This window comes from Malus sylvestris, chromosome 10 (genome assembly GCF_916048215.2).
Source record: "Malus sylvestris chromosome 10, drMalSylv7.2, whole genome shotgun sequence".
Lineage (NCBI taxonomy): Eukaryota > Viridiplantae > Streptophyta > Magnoliopsida > Rosales > Rosaceae > Malus > Malus sylvestris.
Genome location: NC_062269.1, coordinates 4,740,477 through 4,762,286, shown reverse-complemented (window position 1 = coordinate 4,762,286; position 21,810 = coordinate 4,740,477). Strand labels below are relative to the sequence as shown.

Below are 21,810 nucleotides of genomic sequence, written 5' to 3'. Positions count from 1 at the left end.
AGAGAGAGAAGTTAATCTCGGTGGTCAACCCCGTGGTTTAGAAATCCCTAACAGAAACACATGCGTTCTCAATGAAGGGATAGTAGAGGAGTGTGACGAGGATGGTGGTGAAGGATCTGACCCACCAACGAGGTCGTTTCTTCGAAAGCGACTAGACGAGCAGTCTCGGTCAGTCGAGCAGACGTTCAGCCGAGGCATTGACAAGCTGCATGACGCGATACTCAGTTCCAATGATCGACAAACCAGGCTACTCGAAATGCTGGTTAGTAAAGTTGGTGGCAGCAGGCCTTTCGATCTTCTCCGACATTGTCCACCAGGAAACAACCCGGTACCGATTGTACCGGCCGAGCCTATTCCTGCTCCGCTCAAACCAATTAACTTGGAAAAATGAGGGGGGTCGAATAGTAGGTCAGACGGAACTGACCAGAGGATCGAAGCAACACCTGTTGATATGACCGAAGTTCAGTGGATGATCGACTCGGCCATGAAGAAAGGGCCGAAGTTTCCCAAGTTTATTCATCCGTACCCAGCTTACGTGGAAACGTTTGGATACCCGAAGGGTTTCAAGATCCCAGATTTTAGTCTTTTTGCCGGTGAATCGTCCCTGTCTTCGTTAGAGCACGTGGCTCGTTTCACCGCGCAATGCGGAGATGTTAATAGTGATTTCCACAAGTTACGGCTGTTCAATTTTTCATTGACCGGCTCGGCATTTGCCTGGTACATCAATCTCCCTCCTAATTCCGTCCAAAACTGGGAGGAGTTGGTCGAGAAGTTCCACGAGCAGTTTTATCGGCCGGGGATGGAGATGTCAGTCTCTTCATTAGCACGGATGGCTCAAGCATCTGATGAGTCACCAATGGATTATCTTACCAGGTTCAAATCAGCTAGGAATTGGTGCCGAGTGCCTTTACCCGAAGTCGAATTTGTCAGGCTTGCTTTGAACGGCCTTGACGTCGAATACAAAAAGAAATTCTTGGGGGTAAATTTTCGAGATATGTACGAATTAGCCCAACATGTCGAGCAGTATGATTATTTGCTCCGCGAGGAAAAGACTTCGAAGACTCCAACTCGGGGAACGATTTACAAGAACCCTACTGTCAATTATGCATCAACCGAAGATGAATGTGTTAGTGTGGACGCGGCTGAGATAGTGATAGATAAGCCATACGTTTGCAAGGCATTGACTCAGGTTGATTCTAGAGAAGCCAAAAGTCGCTCGGCCACTGAAGGAACATCGAAACTGTCAAAGGTTTATACTTTTGATATTACCAAGGCTGACGTAATTTTTTACCAACTGTTATCAGCAAGAATCATTAAGCTTCGGCCTGGTCATAACATTCCTAAGGCCGAAGAGCTTAAAGGAAAGGTGTATTGCAAATACCACAATTCGAGCAAACACACGACAAACAATTGCGTCGTATTTCGCGATAACGTCCAAAGCTGGATTGATAATGGCAAACTGAAGTTTCCCGAGAAGAGGATGAGTGTTGATACTGATCCGTTCCCCACGGCAACAGTAAATATGGTCGACGCGTACCTACCCAAGGACAAAGGGAAAGGCAAGGCCGAAGTGGTCGAGACGCAACGCCCGCGGAATCAGAATGTTCGGCCACGGTTCATGGCCGATTTTCGTTCAAACAAACCACCTACGGTTTTAACGGGGCCCGCTATTGTCAAACCTATGATGGATTATAGCACGGATGAAGACAGTGGGACGGCGATTTTGTGCAGGAAATGTAGAGCGAAGGTCGACAGTGAACCAGAGGAGAAGCCCTCTTCGCAACCTGTGGCCGCAACTCGGCAAAAGGTGACCAATGAAGGCCAACATCACGGGGTTTTTGAGAGGCTCGGTCCTAAAGTACGGATGGAAGAGACACCCCCGGTCAGGCGGCGCCTCGATTTTGATGCTTCATTCTATGACGATGATTACTATAAGCGTAATTCTAGCAGTTCAGAATCATTGCGGAGCCAAAAGACCTTCAAGCCTCCCGAGCCTAGAGATCAGCGTTGGTATACATACCATTCTTCGAAGGGTGTCTACACTGCGTTGTCCAAATCTCAGAAACGCCGGCATCAACGGATAGATTGCATGGCTCGCCGACGAGCAGCCCAAGAAACTTCGGCCCCTAAGTGGCGGCCGAAGGACACAGCTGCCACTGATGATGAGCGACCACCTCCAGCAATTATGACAGAGTTGGCTCAGGGGAAACGGCTGGTCGATCAAGATGTCGAGACCATGTTTGAAGAAGCTGATAAACGGATCAAACTTCTCATTCGACCAGGGGAGATGAAGGCACGCCTTGAACATTTCAGGCAAGAGGCCGAAAACAAATTATCCCCGCCGGCTATACAAGAACCTTTGGTCAAAATTCGACGGAATTTGCATCCCCCGTTCCTTGGGGAGTCTTTGGAGTATATGCGAGAATTTCATAAGAAACATTCGGCCAACGATCTGTATGGTTTGCCGAAGGCATGCCAGGACACCATTGATCTAGTCTTGACTTGTCCGGATGCTGAGCGGATCATCCAGAAGACCTCAGATCCAGGATTGAAAGCAAGGTTCCAGCACATACGAGAAGCTCGTGTCCTTGGATTTGAAGTCGACCCGTACACCGATATCCATGCAGCCGACCTTCCTTTCTTGCTGAATGACCTTCAGTATTTACGATATCACTTTGAAGTATTTTCGACGGTTTCTCTCTTCGGCCTTACGACCGATGAAATCGCACGTATTGCTCGTCTGGATGCTTATCTCGACACTAGGGATGCTCGGCTACACTACCAGGAGCAGGTTCAGGTTCTGACCCCAAGTACATTGTCAATCTCAACCTTACCTGAGGCGGGCATGCAGAACCAACAAGTCGCCGAAGCAGCTCCGTCGAGTGACGTCATTGAAGAAGGGACAGAAGAGTCTCGTTGTCCGACTCTGACGACAACTGAGTCCGTAGTCGCCGACCAACCGAACGAGGAGGGTCTTGACCAGATGGGCCCGTCAGTCCTGGATAATATGGAAATCAGTATGGTCCATGTGTTACCCGCCGATTTTCAATCAAGCACGGCTCAACCAAATTTCCTCGATGGAGATGTGGTTGCCGAGGAACCCGGCCATGTTGATTTTGTATCGATTGCTGAAGGCGAGTCAACAACAAAAGATGATAGTCTAAAGGCCGCTTTGGCCGAATTGTTCCCTCGTTCATCATCGGCCAAGCTTCACCATTTAAAGCCATTATATGTGACGGCTCACATCGAGGGATATCCAGTTTCTAAAGTTTTTGTCGATTGTGGAGCTACCGTCAATATCATGCCTCTGAACATCATGAAGGCCTTACGCCGTTCAAATGACGAACTTATTCCGTCAGGAATCACAATGAGTAGTTTTGTCGGCGACAAATCCCACACCAAAGGTGTACTTCCGTTAACTGTGAATATTGCCGGTCGCACCCACATGACCGCCTTTTTCGTGGTTGATTCCAAAACCGAGTATAATGCATTGCTCGGCCGAGATTGGATTCATCAAACCAGCTGTATTCCTTCCTCATTGTACCAAGTGCTCGTCTTTTGGGACGGCAAATCGGTCACTGTTCATCCGGCCGATAGCCAGCCCTTCGAAGCTAACATGATCCAAGCACGGTATTATGACGATCACGTCGGTTACATTACTTTGCAAGGCTTCAATGAAGAGGGACGGCCGACTCGGATTTCCGTTCAGAAAGCTATCGAGGTTGGCGCCGAGACTGTCCAGCAGGATTCGGCGAGACTCGGATTAGCCAACTTCCTCCCCGAAGCCGATGTTTGACACCGATCGGGAAACACGCCGGGCCGCGGTTTCATCTACTATGGAACGACTGCTGGCCCATTGGTATACGATATCTAAACAACCAAATTCGGGCGTCAACCTCGTCGAGTTCCTTGCTGAGGGAGATAATGGGCCTGTATTACCTTTTGATAAAATTCGAGCCGCCCCGGCCGAGCTCGAAGATCATCGGCCCCTAGTTAAGGACCCTTTAGAAGAGATTAATGTTGGGACGGCCGATGACCCACGGCTTTTGTTTATTAGTGCTTTACTTCCCCAACGAATGAAAGACGAGTTTCGTACCTTGCTTACGGAATTCAAAGATTGTTTTGCTTGGAGTTATCATGAAATGCCCGGCCTAGATCGTACTCTGGTCGAGCATGAATTACGTATTAAGCCTGGATTTAAACCTTTCCGTCAGCCACCTCGTCGATTCTCGACCGAAGTACAACTCAGTATCAAGGACGAATTAGTTCGGCTTTTGAAAGCCGGATTCGTTCGGACAGCTCGATATGTCGAATGGTTGGCGAATATCGTTCCTGTATTAAAGAAAAATGGTGCACTGCGCATCTGCACTGATTTTCGAAATCTGAATCTGGCAACTCCCAAAGATGAGTATACAATGCCGATTTCAGATCTGTTAATCGATGCCGCGGAAAATCACGCGATCTTATCCTTTATGGATGGACATGCCGGGTACAACCAAATATTTATTACCGAAGCCGATATGCACAAAACTGCTTTCCGTTGCCCGGGGGCACTCGGCACTTACGAATGGGTTGTCATGCCATTCGGCCTCAAGAATGCTGGCACCACGTACCAACGGGCGATGAACACCATCTTCCATGATTTAATTGGCACCATCGTCGAAGTTTACATCGACGATGTTGTCGTCAAATCTAAACGCCGACGGACACATCTGGACGATTTCCGACAGGCTTTCCTCCGCATGCGTTAGCACAACCTCAAGATGAACCCTGCCAAGTGTGCCTTCGGTGTATCGGCCGGGAATTTTCTTGGTTTCCTCGTACATCATCGTGGGATTGAAGTCGATGAGAATAAGGCACGTGCAATCATCAGTGCTCCACCACCGACTACGAAGAAACAGCTGCAGTCCTTACTCGGCAAGATAAATTTTCTCCGCCGATTTATAGCTAACTCGGCAGGAAAAATGAAAGTGTTTTCCACGCTTTTGAAACTTAAGGACTCAGATACATTTGCGTGGACTACCGAGCATCAGGCGGCATTCACACAAATCAAAGTCTCCCTCACAATGTCGCCTATTCTTGTTCCACCTCGGCGCGGTAAACCCCTCAAACTATATATTTCGGCGGCTGAAGAGTCCATCGGCTGCCTCCTTGCCCAAGACAATGATGCCGGGCGAGAGCAGGCTATTTTTTACCTCAGTCGAAATCTTAATCCACCGGAGATCAATTATTCCGCCGTGGAGAAGCTCTGTCTTGCCGTGTTCTTCGCCGCCTCCAAACTCCGGCATTACATGCTTCCGTCGGTCACACAAGTCATTGCCCAGACCGACGTCATCCGGTACATGCTTACCCGGTCGATCGTAAAAGGGAGAATTGGGAAGTGGACGATGGCGTTGTCCGAGTTTAGCCTACAATACGTGCCTCAGAAAGCTGTCAAAGGCCAAGCATTGGCCGATTTCCTGGCTCACCATCCTTCCCCCTATGGTTTTGGGGACACCGAGGTCGAAATCGTCCTGGTTGAAGCACGCGACAACTATTGGACGATGTATTTTGACGGGTCCAGTACTTCATCCTCGGCCGGCGTTGGAGTTGTCATTCAATCTCCTAATCATGATCGTTGGTATTTTTCGCTTAAGTTAGATTTTGACTGCACCAATAATCAGGCCGAATATGAAGCCTTAATCATCGGCCTTAGCCTCCTTCATGACTTGTGGGCCACCCGTGCCCTCGTCCTCGGTGACTCTGAACTTGTGATCAACCAACTTAATGGATCTTTTCGCTGCATGAGTTGTACCCTGGCACCCTACCACATGGTTGCCAGCTATTTGGCCGAGTCCTTTGACGGTATTACGTTCGAGCATGTTTCCCGGATCCATAATACCGACGCAGATGAGTTGGCTCAAATTGCCTTTGGCGCACAACTCCTGGGGGGCAAGCTAGGCCGAGAAATACTGGTGCTACGACAATTATACCCGGCCTTGGTCAACCAGCAAATCCTCCGGCGCGACGATGTAATACGCACTCGAGTCATGTCTTTACCTTCGTTGTTAGACCGACAAGATACTATAGAGGTTTGCACCGTCGAGGCAATACCAGATGATTGGAGAAAACCCATTATGCAGTACCTTGACAATCCCAATGGAAAACATAGTCGCAAGACACGAGTTCACGCCACGAACTATGTCACGTACCAAAACGAGTTATATCGAAAAGGGGAGGATGGATTACTACTGCTATGCCTCGGCCCCCAAGAGGGTGCTCGGGCGATCTCAGAAGTTCATGAAGGGGTTTGCGGAGCTCATCAATCCGGACGGAAAATGCGATGGTTACTTCGACGGCACGGCTATTTTTGGCCAAGGATACTAAAGGATTGTATCGAGTTTGCAAGAGGATGTGTACAGTGCCAAATCCACGGGCCAATACAAAGGGTCCCGGCCGAATCGTTACATTCGGTCATTAAACCATGGCCGTTTAGAGGATGGGCCATGGACGTAATCGGCAAAATCACGCCGACTTCTGGAGCTGCTAAACATGCATGGATAATAGTCGCAACTGATTACTTTACTAAGTGGGTCGAAGCAAAATCATACGCCAAGTTAACATCTAAAGAGGTTTGCGACTTCGTGGAGGAACACATTGTGACCCGGTTCGGGGTACCGGAAACGATCATAACCGACAATGGAACAATCTTCACAGCCGAAAGGTTTAAAGAATACACGGCAAATTTGAAAATTCGGTTGGAACAGTCCACACCGTATTATCCACAGGCGAATGGGCAGGCCGAGGCAAGTAATAAAGTGTTGATCGGCATCCTCGAAAAAATAATAAAAGAAAGGCCTGGCATGTGGCATTTGAAGTTGAACGAGGCATTATGGGCATACCGAACGTCGCCCCGGTCGGCGACTGCGACAACCCCGTACGCATTAACCTACGGACACGATGCAGTGCTACCAGTCGAGTTGAGCATAAACTCGTTGCGATTAATTGAACAAAGTAGTTTGTTTAGCGCCGAATATAATCAGTCCATGAGACAGGAAATAGAAGATTTGGAAGAAGCGCGACTTGACGCTTATAACTTATTGGTGGCACAAAAACAGATTGCCGAGCGAGCTTATAATCAAAAGGTGCGACAGAAAACATTCGGCGAGGGTGAATTAGTGTGGCAAACGGTGTTGCCCGTAGGACTAAAAGATCCTAGGTTCGGCAAGTGGTCGCCGAATTGGGAAGGGCCGTTCATTGTGCATAAAGTATAAGGAAAAGGGGCGTATCATCTTAAAGACCGAACTGGTGTAGTTCACAGATTACCGATCAATGGGAAGTTTTTAAAGAAATACTATCCGGTCACATGGGAAATGCGAGAATAAACAAATTTATTTCATTAAGATTGATGAGCAAGTACAAGCTAAGTTAGTCAGGTTAAAACTAAGTACATTCAAGGGGAAGAAGGTAGAAGAGTGCTGAGCAGGGCCTTTAACTCCAACCACCGCACGTCGACCATGATCATTTCAGCTTGCCGATTCTTCTTATCCAGCTTCAACCGCTCGACCCGCTTTGTTGTAGCCGCGTACTCAGTGAGGCAATCCTTTCCACCCGACTCAAAGTCTTTAGCAAGCTTGCAAGCAATGGCTGACCGACGTTTTGCCAGTTCGGCCATCTGACGGTCGAGCTCGGCTAGTACTTCTCCTTTTGCCCTCAGATCATCGATTTTCGGGCGGAGAGTGTCTTGAACGGCCGTGGCAGCCTGTAGATCCTGTTCGGCCTTTAGAGCGGTCTGGAAGACACTAAATGTCTCCCGAACCTGCTCCAAGGCAGACGACGCCCGAACGATGGCCTCTCCACTTAGGCGACCGTCGGCCCCAAGATCGTTCAGACATACGCCAAGCCGATCAAGACCATTGCGCTCTAGCACTTGCGACGCGGAGAGCGACAGAACTTCTCGCAGCTGGGTTAAAGCGTTTAGATCGGCAGCTTCAGTCAGAGTGGCCGAAGGACCGGACTCTGGAGTTGTGCTGGAGAGGAGGGCTTTGAATTCGACATCCCACGAAGCCTGCACGTACAAACAAGGTTAGGCTTAAAGGAAGTCATGACAAGAATAGCAAGAAGGTTTCGTTTTTTAACCTGCCGAGAGGAGACCTCGGCCATATCCCTAGGATCGTTGCTCGAACCTAAAGAACTCAATGGCCGAGCCCAGTGTCTCAGATTGCTTCTCAATTCACGCGGCCGATGGAGGTTATCTACGTTTGATGGCCACTGAGGCGGCCAAGAAATATAGATAACGCCTTTCGGCGCGTAGAATTGGCGGTGAAAAGAATGTAAGGGCACCTGACATTAGTATTGTCCTTGTTTAGAATTCTAAAGTAGAAAAGCAATCAAGGAAAGACGTAAGAAGATACTTACGAAGGCCGAAGTAGCCTCTTGCGGAGGAATGTGGAAGCCCTGGTCTTGAGGATGAACGGGCGATTCCACCGTTGCCTCGGGTTCCTCGACCAGTCGTTTGCCAGGTCGGCTGTGGAAGGGCCGACCGGGACAGCCACTTCGGAGGCAGGAACACCCTGTTCCTGAAAGGGAGCAAGGGGTTCAGCCACCACCATTGGTTCCTCGACCGGACGCTTGCCGCGATCAGCCGTGGAAGGGCCGGCTTGAACCGCCGTCTTAGACACTAGAGGAGGTTGTCGGCGAAGATGAGGACGGTGTGCTAGCGGGACTTCGTCGCTCCCCTCACTCTCTTCTAGAACGAAGACCGAGGGCTTTGGTTTTTTTGGGGAGGTTCCCTCGGTCGTAGAGACCGCCTGTTGTGGGACAGGTGCCTTCTCGACGGAAGGAGGTACGACTGGTGCGCCGGCCACAGAGACAGGCCGCACCTGGGCTGTCTTTGTGACCGAAGCCAGCTGTTTCTCGACCAAGGGTTGGCCGGCGGCTGGAGACAGGGAAGCACTGGGAGTCGTCGTCCCTGTAGTGTGACTAGAGATGACGTGGATCTCCCGTGTACCTTTCTTCGCCAGTTTTTTGACCCGCTTGGCAGGCGGGGAAGGCTCGACAGCCGGCTCGGCCCCTTGGCGAGGCCGTTTGATCAGCACGGCCCGACCAGCAGGGTTGTCCTTTTTGGCCACGACCGATTTTTTCTCGGCCATGGCAGCGGCAACTGCCTCCGTTTTTCTCAAGGGCCGACTACCTAAGAAGATAAAGACAAATCAATATGCAAGGTTGAAGGAAAAGAGGAAAATTGAACAGGTACCTTGAGTATGGGGGGCCGAGGTCTTCTTAGGTCGGTCACCGAAGAGTCTGCTCAGCACATCTTCGACCGGCGTACCAAAGAACTCCTGGGTGTAATTTTCCCACCACTCACCAAAGGTGTCAGTGCAATGGGTTTTTGGGGTGGCCAGTCGAAGGCGGAATTTTTGGCAGTACTCTTGGAACTCCCTCGCGGCAGTTTTACATTCCTTCTCTGAGGAACGAGGTTCACGTCCACGGCTTAGGACTGTTCGGGAGGTGAGAAGGGGGACGGGGCAGCCCTGAAGATAGCCGAGTTGTCGGGCAAGGAAGTTCGGATGATATACTTCCCAACCCGACCGTTTCCCATCGCAACCGAGAGGGAGGTCGCGAGCAAGCACAAACGACCCCCAGGTCTGGCGAAGATCGGCGTCCTCATCCGCGCCCCACGTAGAGGTAGGCAGCCTGATGGAGGAAGGATAGTCTCAACGACGACATATCAGGAACTCGTCGTTGGAGAAGTCATCGAGAGCGAAGAGGTACCGAAATACTTCTTCGGCTTGATGAGGAGGTGTTGGTCGGGAAGCCTGCTGAGGTCCAAGAGCCTCCGTTGGTGAGAAGTCAGCTATGGCCGGCCAAAAGGAGGCGAAGTATACTTGCAACCAGAGTTGGAAGACCCAGAGGGGACCATTCTGGTGTGGGTCGACCTTGTGGAGGGTCGCCTCGGCCAGGCAACGGAAAAGTTGAGCGAAAATGTTGGAACTCAGTGCCAGGACGTGTCCACTAGCCAGGGCTTCGGCTACCGGCATGTTCTCGACCAAACACTTGTTTGACTTGGTACAACAAATGTATTTGTTGTACCAATAGAAGAGGAAGGCTTCATGCTCTCCCTCTCGCAGGTCCTCTTCTCCTCGGCCGGCGAAGTGAAGATAGAGTGTGTTGTAATTACATAAGTTCTTGTGGAGCTTTTGAATGTCTTCCTTCGACAGGATGTGACCGTCACGGTTCAGGGTCTCGAAGGCTCGACGGTCGAAAAGCGTCTTCAGATCGATATTCGACGGGTGCCCAGAGAGGGTCGCGTCGACAGGGATCCCGGTTGCCGAAGTCCCCAGAATGGCAGTGATATCCAGGATGGTGGGACCAATGGGACCAAGAGGAAGAACCATTGTGTTGGTGGCCGAGCACCAGAAGCACAGAGCGGCTAGGAGAAGCTCCTTGTCGAAGACGATTTCCATGGACGAGAGGAGGATGGCGTCGTAGATGCCGAGGGCCTTCCATTGCTCGCCGAAGAGTCGTTCCATTCGAACAACCCAGGCTGCCCAGGTTGTGGTCGTCGAGGGCCAGGAGCCTTGGGGTTTCGCCGCATCCCATCGCAACCATTCAAACCCTTGGAGCAAGGGTGTTAGGCAGTGCTCCTGGAGAAGGCCGGTGATGGTCGGTGGGATTGCAGCCTTGAAGAGAGGACCCAGGATTTGGTGCTGAGTGCTCATGTCATTTTCAAAACGTATAGTCTTGATCGAGCTCCGATCAAGAATCTTCTGATACTGGTCACACTCCCTGGAAAGCTTGGAGATGAAGGACGCCATTGTAAGAATGAGGCACGGCGTAAAAGGATTTTCTGGGTTAGGGATTTGAAAACGAAGACTTGAAAAAGAAAGGTGCTGGAGATTAAGAGCAAGAGTTTTTCAGAAAGTTTTGGGAGCGTAAAGTGCGAATGAGAGATTTTCAGTATTTATAGGCTTTTGGCAGGAAGGGTAATCGTTTGAAATTCAAAACAAAGGGGCAAAATCGACCGAAAGAATCGTTGATCATGATGAACATTTGGGAAATGCAGTTGAGAAGACCGAAGGTTTCAGATGTTGGGGGCGCACGATTGCGTGTGACGGTGAAATTAATGGCGGAAGACGTTTCGACGCCTGCACGATGACAAGTGGGCTCACGAACTGAGGAAGTGGCTCGCGGTTTGAGGTAGTGGTCATAATGTTGACGGTTCAGGCAGCCGCATGCCTTGGACGTCATCATTGGAGTTGGCCGTATTAAAGGACGCCACGTGGCGAGTTTGGTTAGCAGGATCAAGATCGTGCAATCATGTTCAATAAATGCGCCTTGGAACTCGGGCATTAGGGTTCTGGGTGGTAGATTCGCTTCTTCAAGGCCGAAACTCGGCCAAAGAATTCAGGCCGAGGACCTCAGAAGCGAGGGGGCAATGTTTAGGCCCAAAATAACAGTTTAGGCCGAGTGTAGGGTCATTCTCGGCCCGGAAGGCCTTGCGACAAGAATACCATGGATCGTTCAGTACGTGGGCCTCCAAACCTAGGTCGGCTAGGTCATAACGCAAGAGGTCGAATCCTAATGCAATAAGGAGTCTCGGCAGGACCCGGAAGTGAATCCGGTTCAGTTAGGGACTAGGTTCACAGTCCTAGTGAAGGTAGGACTGGTCGAGTTGATGCTGATCAGGGGAAGAAAACCTAGTCCGAGTAGGTTTTTAACTCGACCTTGGGGGGAGCCATTGCTATAAATAGAAGAGGTTTCACATCCTTCAAGGCCCCTGCAAATCAATACAAAATTGCCCTGCGCAAACTCTCACAACTTGTGATTTTTCTTTTTCCTTTTTCGCTGACACATCTTCCGTTGGCATCAACAGCATTGTGGAAGCAACCGGTGATATCTTAAGTCGACATAGATAGCTTTGTCACCGTAGAATCAGTCGGTCTCGCAGTATCTTCCGTTGGCATCAACAGCACTGCGGCGAGAATGATTGATTACTTATCCAAGTCTCAGCCGAGAAGGGTTTCTAAATCCTTATTGGTCGAGGTCCTCTCATCAGCCTTCTCGGCGAAGTGAGGTGTTACAGTTATTACATTCGGCACATTGAAAGCCGAATTTGATATTGAACTTCGTAAGAATAGTAACCTTGTCTTCAGGTTCGAGAGCCCAAGAGGCCGAGACGTGTTCCTTTCTCGGCCGCAATCGCAAGACGCAGAAGTCAGTAGCGCGACCCAACGCAACATCAACAAATTTACTCCTCGGCCGAGCTCGGCCGACGAGTTGGCACGCCCCGCATTCACCGAAGGACGTAGTTAGCTCATTAATTACTCGGCCTGCGCGCCACGTAGGCTTGGTAGTTTCTAGGGTCAACAGGAGTACAAAAAGAAAGCTACAATAATAGTGGAGGAATACTTTGCTACTGATGACATTACCTCAACTGCAAATGAACTTAGAGAGCTTGATAGGCCTACCTATAGCTACTATTTTGTAAAGAAGCTTGTCTCTAAGGCGATGGATAGGCATGACAAAGAAAAAGAAATGGCTGCTGTTCTTTTATCTGGACTATATGCTGACTACATTGACCCCCGACAAGTTTACAAGGGGTTCTGCAAATTGGTAGAATCGGCGGATGACTTCATTGTAGACATACCTGATACAGTTGATGTTCTTGCACTGTTCATTGCCCGAGATGTGGTTGATGGCATACTTCCTCCTGCATTCTTGAAGAAACAAATGAACTATTTACCTAAAGATTCAAAAGGGATTAAAGTATTGAAAAGAGCTGAAAAGGGCTACTTAGCAGCCCCAATAGGGAGGTAGCAAGAAAATGACTCTGGAGGATGTCAAAGCTAAGATAAATGATTTGTTGACAGAGTATGTAGTGAGTGGTGACAAGAAAGAGGCGTGCAGATGCATCAAGGATTTGAAAGTTCCCTTTTTTCACCATGAAATAGTTAAACGAGCTCTAGTAATGGCAATGGAGAGGCGTCAAGCTGAAGGCCAGCTACTAGATTTGCTGAATGAAGCTGTTGAAGAAGGTTTAATAAACTCAAGTCAAGTATCAAAAGGCTTCGGCAGCGTGATTGACTATGTTGACAACTTATCACTCGACATACCAATACCAAATGCACGAGGTATATTGTAGTCAATGATCTCCAAGGCAGCATCAGAGGGCTGGTTGTGTGCTTCATCTTTGAAACCACTCTCTCTGCAACCAGAAAAGCGATCATTAGAAGATAGTGTTGCTAGAGTTTTCAAGACGAAGGCTCATCTATTATTCAAGAGTTCTTCTTATCTGGAGATATGTCAGAAGTAAACAGTTGTCTAGAGTCTGAGAATAGTACTTGTTCACTTGAGCTGAATGTTATATTTGTTAAAAGATTGATAACTCTAGCAATGGATCGGAAGAACATAGAGAAGGAAATGACATCCGTCTTACTATCATCCTTGTGTTTTCCAGCTGAAGATGTAGTAAATGGGTTTGTAATGTTGATAGAATATGCAGATGACACAGCTCTGGATAATCCAGTAGTTGTCGAAGATCTTGCTGTGTTTCTCGCTAGATCTGTGGTGGACGAAGTTCTAGCCCCACAACACCTGGAAGAGATTGGAAGACACTGCTTGGCACCAGAGTCGATTGGGAACAGAGTTCTTAAAATGGTGAAGTCATTGCTAAAGGCTCGGCTTTCTGGGTAGCGGATATTAAGGTGTTGGGGTGGGGGTGGCAGACCTGGATGGGCAGTTGAGGATGTGAAGGACAAGATTGGGAAGTTGCTAGAAGAGTTCGAGTCTGGAGGGGATGCAAGAGAGGCTTGCCGCTGCATGAAGGAGTTAGGCATGCCATTTTTCAACCATGAGGTTGTCAAAAAACCTAGAGTACTACGGAGGACATGACACAAAACCGAGCGCAATGGCGTTCTAGGATTCATATAGCCGACCCCATTTAGTGGGAAAAGGCTTTGTTGTTGTTGTTGTTGTTGTTGTTATTGAGGTTGTCAAAAAAGCTCTGGTGACGATTATGGAAAAGAAGAATGAGAGACTTTGGATTTTGCTAGAGGAGTGATTTGGACAGAGTTTTGATTTGAATTTGGTGTATTATGCATGGCTCTAATTCTGAACAGGAAAAACAGCTGAAAGAAGAGAAGCGTCTCATAGAAAATGAGGTTATACGTATACAATTATGTATTTGTTGAGTTATTGGAGAAACGAAGGTAGAAATTGTGATAGAAAAGCAAGTGAAAAACAAGTACTCTGAGTCACTTGATGGCTTTAATTTATCAGATTGCAGTACTGAAGCTGAAGGAGCAAGCAGAGCAAGGACTTAGCTGCCGACAAGGAACCGGATCAGCAGACCACTTCCTCCGCTAATAACACCAACAACAACAACTGCTGCAGCAGCAACAACGATGTTCCGGCCACCAAACTTAATTTAATTGTTTTTCAAAAAATAAAAAATGACGAGACACAGTACAAACCAACTCAATTCAAGCCCAGGATGTGAGACAAATAGTCCATGCAGGGCAGGGTGATCATTCAAACAACAAATAAATATTGTCCTTAATTAAAACACACAGCCAAAAACTGATTCACAGAGATTTCAAACAGTAGTATTTGCAACAAAAAACAAGAGATATACTTCCCCGTTACGAAACATTTACAGATTGCCATCACATGAATGAATTACTCATCCGGTTATATTTCAAGATTCCAGAAATTGACCATTCTTAGAAAGAGAAGAGAAGGAAGAGATTTGGGCGACGACGACGGAGGGAAACATCGTTATTTTGGGCCATGCCAAAAGATTTGACTACAAGAGCAGCGAGAATCGACTTCTTGGCAAGATGGTTCCTGGATTATGTATGAATACAGCCTCAAAGACTATCCATGTCTGCTGTCGGCAATGATGGTGATGAGCTGCCAACTCCGAAAGCGTGATAGGACCACGGAAAAGAGGAAGGGAAAGTTTAAGGCTACTGTCGTTGCTTCTGCTGGCGGCGACTGTGATGATACTGCACTACAATCAAAAGCCAAAAAGAAGATTCCAAGAAAAACTGATGATAAAGTGGTGGCTGCTGATTCGATTTCTACTCCCGCTTCCATGTCACTTCATGATGTTATGGATAATCCATACAGTTTCATTAATAGGATCAATGTTCGGCATCATTCATCGTTCTTCCACTTTTTCGATCTGCGAAAGGCTTTAAGAACGAGCCATCAATGTTCGACAAGAAGCACCTCGAACTCTTCCGGGAGCAACAATTTGCATTGCCATAGCCGGAGACGGTGCCCCAAGCTCTCTAGCCGTGCTTGTGGAAATGTTAATATGATGTTGGCCTTTGTATGGTTACAGTAGAAACCTACTTGATTGATTTAGCTAGGGTTTGCTATGTAGGCTTGGCGTATTGTACATGGTTTAGTGTTAATGGGCTAATATGATTTTGCTTAATATCAAATAACTTGGCACATAAGGTTAGTGGCTAATATGATTTTACTAACTCAAGCACACAATTGATAATGAGTATGAAAATACAAAATCCATGACGCGTTTTCGATTCACAAACCAGCCAAGTGGTACAATTCAAAACAAAAGAACATTTCAAAAACTAGATAATGACATAAAGTACAGCAGAACCCGGATCGATTAAGTTTGACAACCAACACCTAGTGAGTGACTGGTATTCTCCCTTGTTGATAGGCCATAGAATATATGCCTCATCAGCTGTCAGGCAGTCTCATCACTACTTCAGATGGTGGTCGTAAAGGTACAAACCATCTCTTTCGTCTTCCCAAAATAAACCTGCAATAAGCAGATCAATGACAATTTAAATTCCAACGATAAATATACGAAGCCCTTTGTAAACCTTACTGTTTAGTCACAACTGCACAGTGGTTCAAGTGCCAGTGAGACATCTAGTACGTGGTAACCCAATGCTTTCAGCGGTCATGGATGGCTCTTAGTTCCATAACTTGACAAAATATAGTGTAGTTGGAACTGTAGAGCAGGATGTAGAAACGTAAGTGTGCATGTAAGGAAGCACAGTACCTGATCGAGTGAATTTCTCAGCTTGCTCTCCATTTCTTCGATCATTCTTCCATGTTACAAATATGGCCTTCTTGAATTGAGAGGTGCATATTCATTTACAAAGCCAAAAAGAAAGAGTACTTGATCCATCCCAGGATATCATACAAATAGTACATGCAGGGCAGCACAGAAAAACAGATGTTGAGTGATCATTCAAACAGCAAATCTTCTGCTCAATTAATTTAAACCATATCAGCTCCAACAATATAACACAATCAATCAAAAATTGATTCACAGAGATTTAACGGCACTTTCATTGGCGTACATCAAGTTTTTCTCTTAACTATCAAAAGAGAGAGGAGTTGTTCACTATAACTTTCACTAAAATGTTGAAGCCTAAAAAGCCATTTAGATGCTAGACCATGCCAGTCCATCTCAAAACATTTACAGATAAAGAAGATCACTTGGATGAATTACTCAACCAGATATATTTGGTGCTCATAATTTGAAATTTCCAGACAATGCAAAAAAAAAACTGAAACTTTTAGAAAAGAAGCGCAGAGAAAAAGATATGGGTGACGAAGGGGAAAACCATTTCTCCCTGAACCGACTTGTTCGTACGTCTCAAAAAAATGTTTCCGCAAGCAAAATTTTACAGAAGATCAAATTCCTTGATTGAACAAGAATAGAGTGTGATTACCTGTCGTCTAATTGATCCGGACAAAGTGAATGTGCCTGATGACTCATTATCAGTAGTCAAAGACAGCATGACAGTGCTGGTTAAACGGTAATGAGCTGTTCCGTCCTCCTCTGGACCCACCTATGTAAAAAACAGTTCCTGAATGACAATTAGTGGAAGTGTGAAAGGGGGGAGAGTGGCAGGATTACATGAACACCTTCACCACAGATGTACATTGTTCCTACCATGACAAATAGAGTTTACCTCAACCACATGTATAGCATCCCATGCCCCCTCCTGCAGATAGCCTCTCCGACCTTGCCCTGTCTTGGAGCCATCTGAATCCCCTCAAAAAATAAAAATCAGCAAATATACATATAACAGAACATAAATTGAATTTTGCATCTCCTAGGAGAAAGTTCAGGCAGTATACCTTTCTTGATTAAAAAGCAGCCAACAAAACCTTCGTTATCATCCTACCACATATAAACTGAAGAAATGCCACCTTCATAGTACCTACCAAATTACCGGTTAATCAAGCTGTATGAAATCTTCAGAAGGAAACAAAGAACAGAACCACTATGCTAAAATAAATTGCATGAGGATACTTACGACACATTCTTTCCTTTTTCCTTTTTTCGAAAATTTGCTAATGGAAGAAAAATCATTTTGGAAGTGTTTTATAAAGTTCAACCAATGCCAAGAACAACAGAAGTACGAGGTAAGTAAAGGACCTCACTGGTCACGATAAATGGCGAGGATGTCGTTTGCTTCAACTTCAAGTTTCCTCCAACTCTAAAGATGGGAGGCTGCTGTCATATCACTATAAACAATCCATATTCACAGAACAGAAACGATTATACGAAGAAAAAAAAACTACTGATTACATAGTTATACATGCATTGCACTAATCACACCAATTAAATCAGAAAATGAACAAAATAATAAATTAATTAATCAAAATATACCAAACATTCCAGATTCACAAATCAAAGCCAGCTCTGCAACCTCTAAAATGTCCCCAAAAAATGTAGCAATTAAAGTGTAATATATCAACAAACCAACACCAATCCATCAAAATTGACAAAGATTTGAGGGTTTTACCTGTAAGAGTCTGCATCTCTGTTATATTCACACAAAATGACCTCCTTCCCGTATTCCATATCGCACAAAACCTGAATTTCGGGAAATCAGAGCAGCACAGTGACTACAATTGGAATTTCAAGACAACATTTTATTTTATTTTTTTTGGGACTAAAATGAAATCCTATGAGAAAGAAAATGGAAAGTGAAAATTGGATTGGAATGGATTTTCTCGGAAAACAAACAGGGGAGAACCTGGAGAGGCTGATCGACTTGAGAGAGGAGATCGGAGGAGTGCTGGGGGAGAAGGAAGAGAAGGGCGGAGAGAGCCGTCTCAGTGTGCTTGGGAGGCATCCGACGCATCAGTCCCATCGCTGCTTCCATTTTCCCCTTGTTTTCTTTTTTTTTTTTTTTTTTTTTTTTTTCTGGTTCGAAATTCGGATTTTGATTTCTTTCGTTTCACGAGTCTCTACTTACTTTTTGGGTTGTTTGTTTGTTCGGGTATTATAAACTCTGAGAAGCAAAAAGAAAAGAGGCGCCTTGTTTTGTTTGATCCGAGTTTCCCTCGCGGGAACTCCCCACTCACACACTTATTTGTAACTATATTATTGATTTTAATTTTCTCATTGACAATTCGAATTTAAAATGTCTTTCTTACGTTATATTATTAGGCTAAATTTTTCTTGGATCTAAATTTTTGTTTTTGAAGCTAATAAGTATTAAGTAATTTAGCTACATTCATCATTTTTTTTAACAAAAAATATAAATTTGTTGGGACGTGTTTTAAAAATAAATGGAGGCACTTTAGGCTTTAGAAACACTTAAAAGTGTATTTTAGAAGAAACATCAGTTATGTGTTTTTTGCAAAAAAACCACTTCAAATACTTTTCTAGAATTCACTTGCAATTTTTTTAAGAATTGGTTTTCATCAAAAGTGCATTTATTAGTTTTTTCGAAAACACTTCCAAATACATTGTATATATCAAAGATACCATTACATTCATATACTTGGATCCAAAACTAGTGACCGGTTGAGTTGATTTGTTTTATATTTAAGGCATTCATTTTCACTTATAAATGAGAAATCTCATATTCGATACCTAGTAAGTGCTGACCCATTATGTGGTATGGTTTAATTTCACCTCCTCTTAAAGTAGACTAGTTTATGCCCACACACAAAGTGTGTGAAATTTTTTACTTTGGTTATTAAAATTGAAGGAGAGAGAAAGATAGTGAGAGAGACCGTGGGAGTGAGGAGAGAAGGATAAAGGGAGAGATGTTGTTTTTTATTTTTTATTTTTAAATTAGAGATGATAAACTTACATTTTGGTGAGGTTTAAAAAACAGCAAAATTTTGTTTCGTGAAATTACGTCTTTTCACCCTCTTTTGGTTGACAAAGAGAATTTCATTAATGCAGTTTTAGATTATACCTCTCCTCTAAAATGTAGAATATCATTATAAAAACGAAAAAAATTTATTTGGATATGTGTAGTAGAGGAGATAAAACTAGAGTCAAGAATGTTCATTGGAGAGAAAACTTTGGTTTCAAAACTTAAATTTGAGTTTTATTATTAAAGTATGTGCATTAGAGGTAGTTAAAATAAAACTCAAATATTAATTTTTTTGTTAGAATAACTTTTTCATAACAATAAAGAAGGAAAGTGTTTTCTGTACACTCATATTTATTTTCAATATTTCAATTGAGTAAATCAAAAGAAAATCAATAGTAAATACAAACATGGATGTTTTTTTTATTATTATAACAAAGAAAATGTGGTAAAAACATTTTCATCAAAAGAGTTGAGGATGCCATGAAGAGAGGATCTTCTACACTCAAAAGGGTTGAGGCTCTCTGTGATTAATCACTAACTGATACATATTAAATTTTGGATAATAAATTTTTTTAAATTAAATTTATAAATATGTTTCAATCAATAATTAGAGGCGTAGAAAGGCCACATCCTAAGTGCTGAAAATGAAATCTGCTTTTGGAATCGGACTCAGAAGCAAAAGCAGCCCCAAGTAGACTTTTGTGAGGTCTACACTCGGTACACTCTTTGTCCATGTGCTTTTAGCCTTTTATGTTACGTATGCTATTATTCCTACAACATTTTGTTGGCAGCCGTTTGGAGTAGAATAGAATCCCGCCAACAAATGGCAGACCCACTCAACAAAAGTGTGATTTGGAAATCCAATATGGTTAGTAAATTTCCGTATAATATATGTATTAATAATTATGTATGTATATGTTTTTTAAAAATACCCTGTTTTTTATACAATTTTTTTATTGATTTGTTAAATTGCATGTATTTTAAAATTTAAAATTTTCACGTTTAATACATGTTATTTTGCAATAGTTTTTAGTAATAAATATAGAATTCACATACTCTATTCATAACCTTAACATATTATTGAAAAACAAAAATAAATAAGTATTAAAAATATATAAGATTTATGTGAGGTTTAAAAAAAAGAGTAAAATTTTGTTTTATGAAATTACGTTACTATCTTTAATTTTTTTTGTTGTGATAGAAGACAAATATGTCTTTTTATCATCTTTTGGTTGACAAAGAGGGTTTTATTAGTTTAGTCTTAGATTATACCTCTGCTCTGAAATGTAGAATGTCACAGCCCGTCCCAAATATATATTTATCGACGGTGTGAATTGACGAATATACCCTTGGACGTTAGTTGTGTAATGTGGTTTAAGTGTAGCTTTGGGTTAATATTCTTAAATCCTAATGGTTTGGAACCAATTAGGATTAAGTTATGGTACTTCTTGGTGGTTGACCAATCCTAGGCCACACACACACACATTCTCTATCTTCTCTCTCTCGTACCCTCTCATCTCTCTCGGACTCTCTCTCTCTCCCTTCTCGTACGGACAACTCCCAAACACCAATTACCATTCACAGATCAAGGGATTTAAAGTCACCATCGTCTTCCTAGTAACTACACGAGTCGAATGGTACCTTTAGTTCGAGGAGAAGTTCGCAGGAGCTCGAGGAACTAGAAGCTCCGGTGTGAGGTACAGTACCTTGACTTTGATCGTGGTTGTTTTAACATGTTTTAATGGTTAAGAAATGTTCTAAACAACTTTATTTAAGTTTTTGAGAAGTTTCGAGGTGATTTGGACGTTGAAAACTCGAGAAACCATAACCCCGATCTTGAGCACTAAACATGCACTAGTTAATGCGTGGTTTTTAGGAGTTTTTTAAGCTCATAGGGAGCTTTAGAAGATCCTTAGGAGGCTCGGAGTGGTTCGTTGGATAATTTTGGACTTCGGAAAGCCCAGGTTCGAGGAGTTGCAGAGGTCACCGAATTTTCGAGCTTTCTTCGACGTGATCTCGTGGAATTTGAAGCTTCAAATAGGTATAACGTGATTCTATGAACCCTAAGCTTCATTTTGGTAGTAATTTCGTAGAAAATGGTTGAAAAACGAGTGAGAATAGTGAGTTTAAAGATTTTCCCAATTTCCGACGACAGCGACGGTCGCCAGAGTCTGAGGTTAAAGACGACCGAATATTCCGTCAATTATGATGGAATATTCTGCTAATTGACGCCGTCAGTTAAATGTAATGGAATCTATTAGGTTTAATGGAATATTCCCTAATGGTGGTTAGGGAATCCGTCAGGTTTGGCCGCACGTAGGGGCGCGTTTTGCGGTGCCCTTGCCAGCGCGTGGGGGTGCGTGAGGCTTCCAAAAAAAATTTTAAAAATTTGGGGATGATCCTGAGGTTATGTAGGTCACTGTGGTATATTCATATACCAAAATTGAGCAATGTATGAGAAGTTATTAGCTAGTTTTGTCTTTGTGCTTTAAAATAACGTTTTTATAGTTAATTCACATATAGGTGAGGCCTATCCCGAGGACGAGCGTATCCACATGCGACTCGAGGGTTACGACCGGTCAACATACCAGTGAGTGGGCTTCTGTTTTTAGTATATATTTATATACTTGATATATTTCCCATAAATGCATTTTAAGGAAAGTATGCTTTGAAATAATATGTCAAATGCTTTTATATTCTGAATATGCATTTCATG

The 21,810-nt window shown here is 44.5% G+C and overlaps 1 protein-coding gene and 2 pseudogenes across 1 annotated transcript in view; 2 read left to right on the top strand and 1 right to left on the bottom strand.

Moving 5' to 3' along the window:
* Window positions 1-21,810, top strand: part of LOC126585049 (uncharacterized) — a 104,993-nt gene that overhangs the window by 27,522 nt on the left and 55,661 nt on the right. The gene's annotated exons all lie outside the window — the stretch shown is intronic.
* Window positions 9,130-14,545, top strand: LOC126586438 (MA3 DOMAIN-CONTAINING TRANSLATION REGULATORY FACTOR 2-like; annotated as a pseudogene).
* Window positions 15,449-18,315, bottom strand: LOC126585058 (probable F-actin-capping protein subunit beta; annotated as a pseudogene).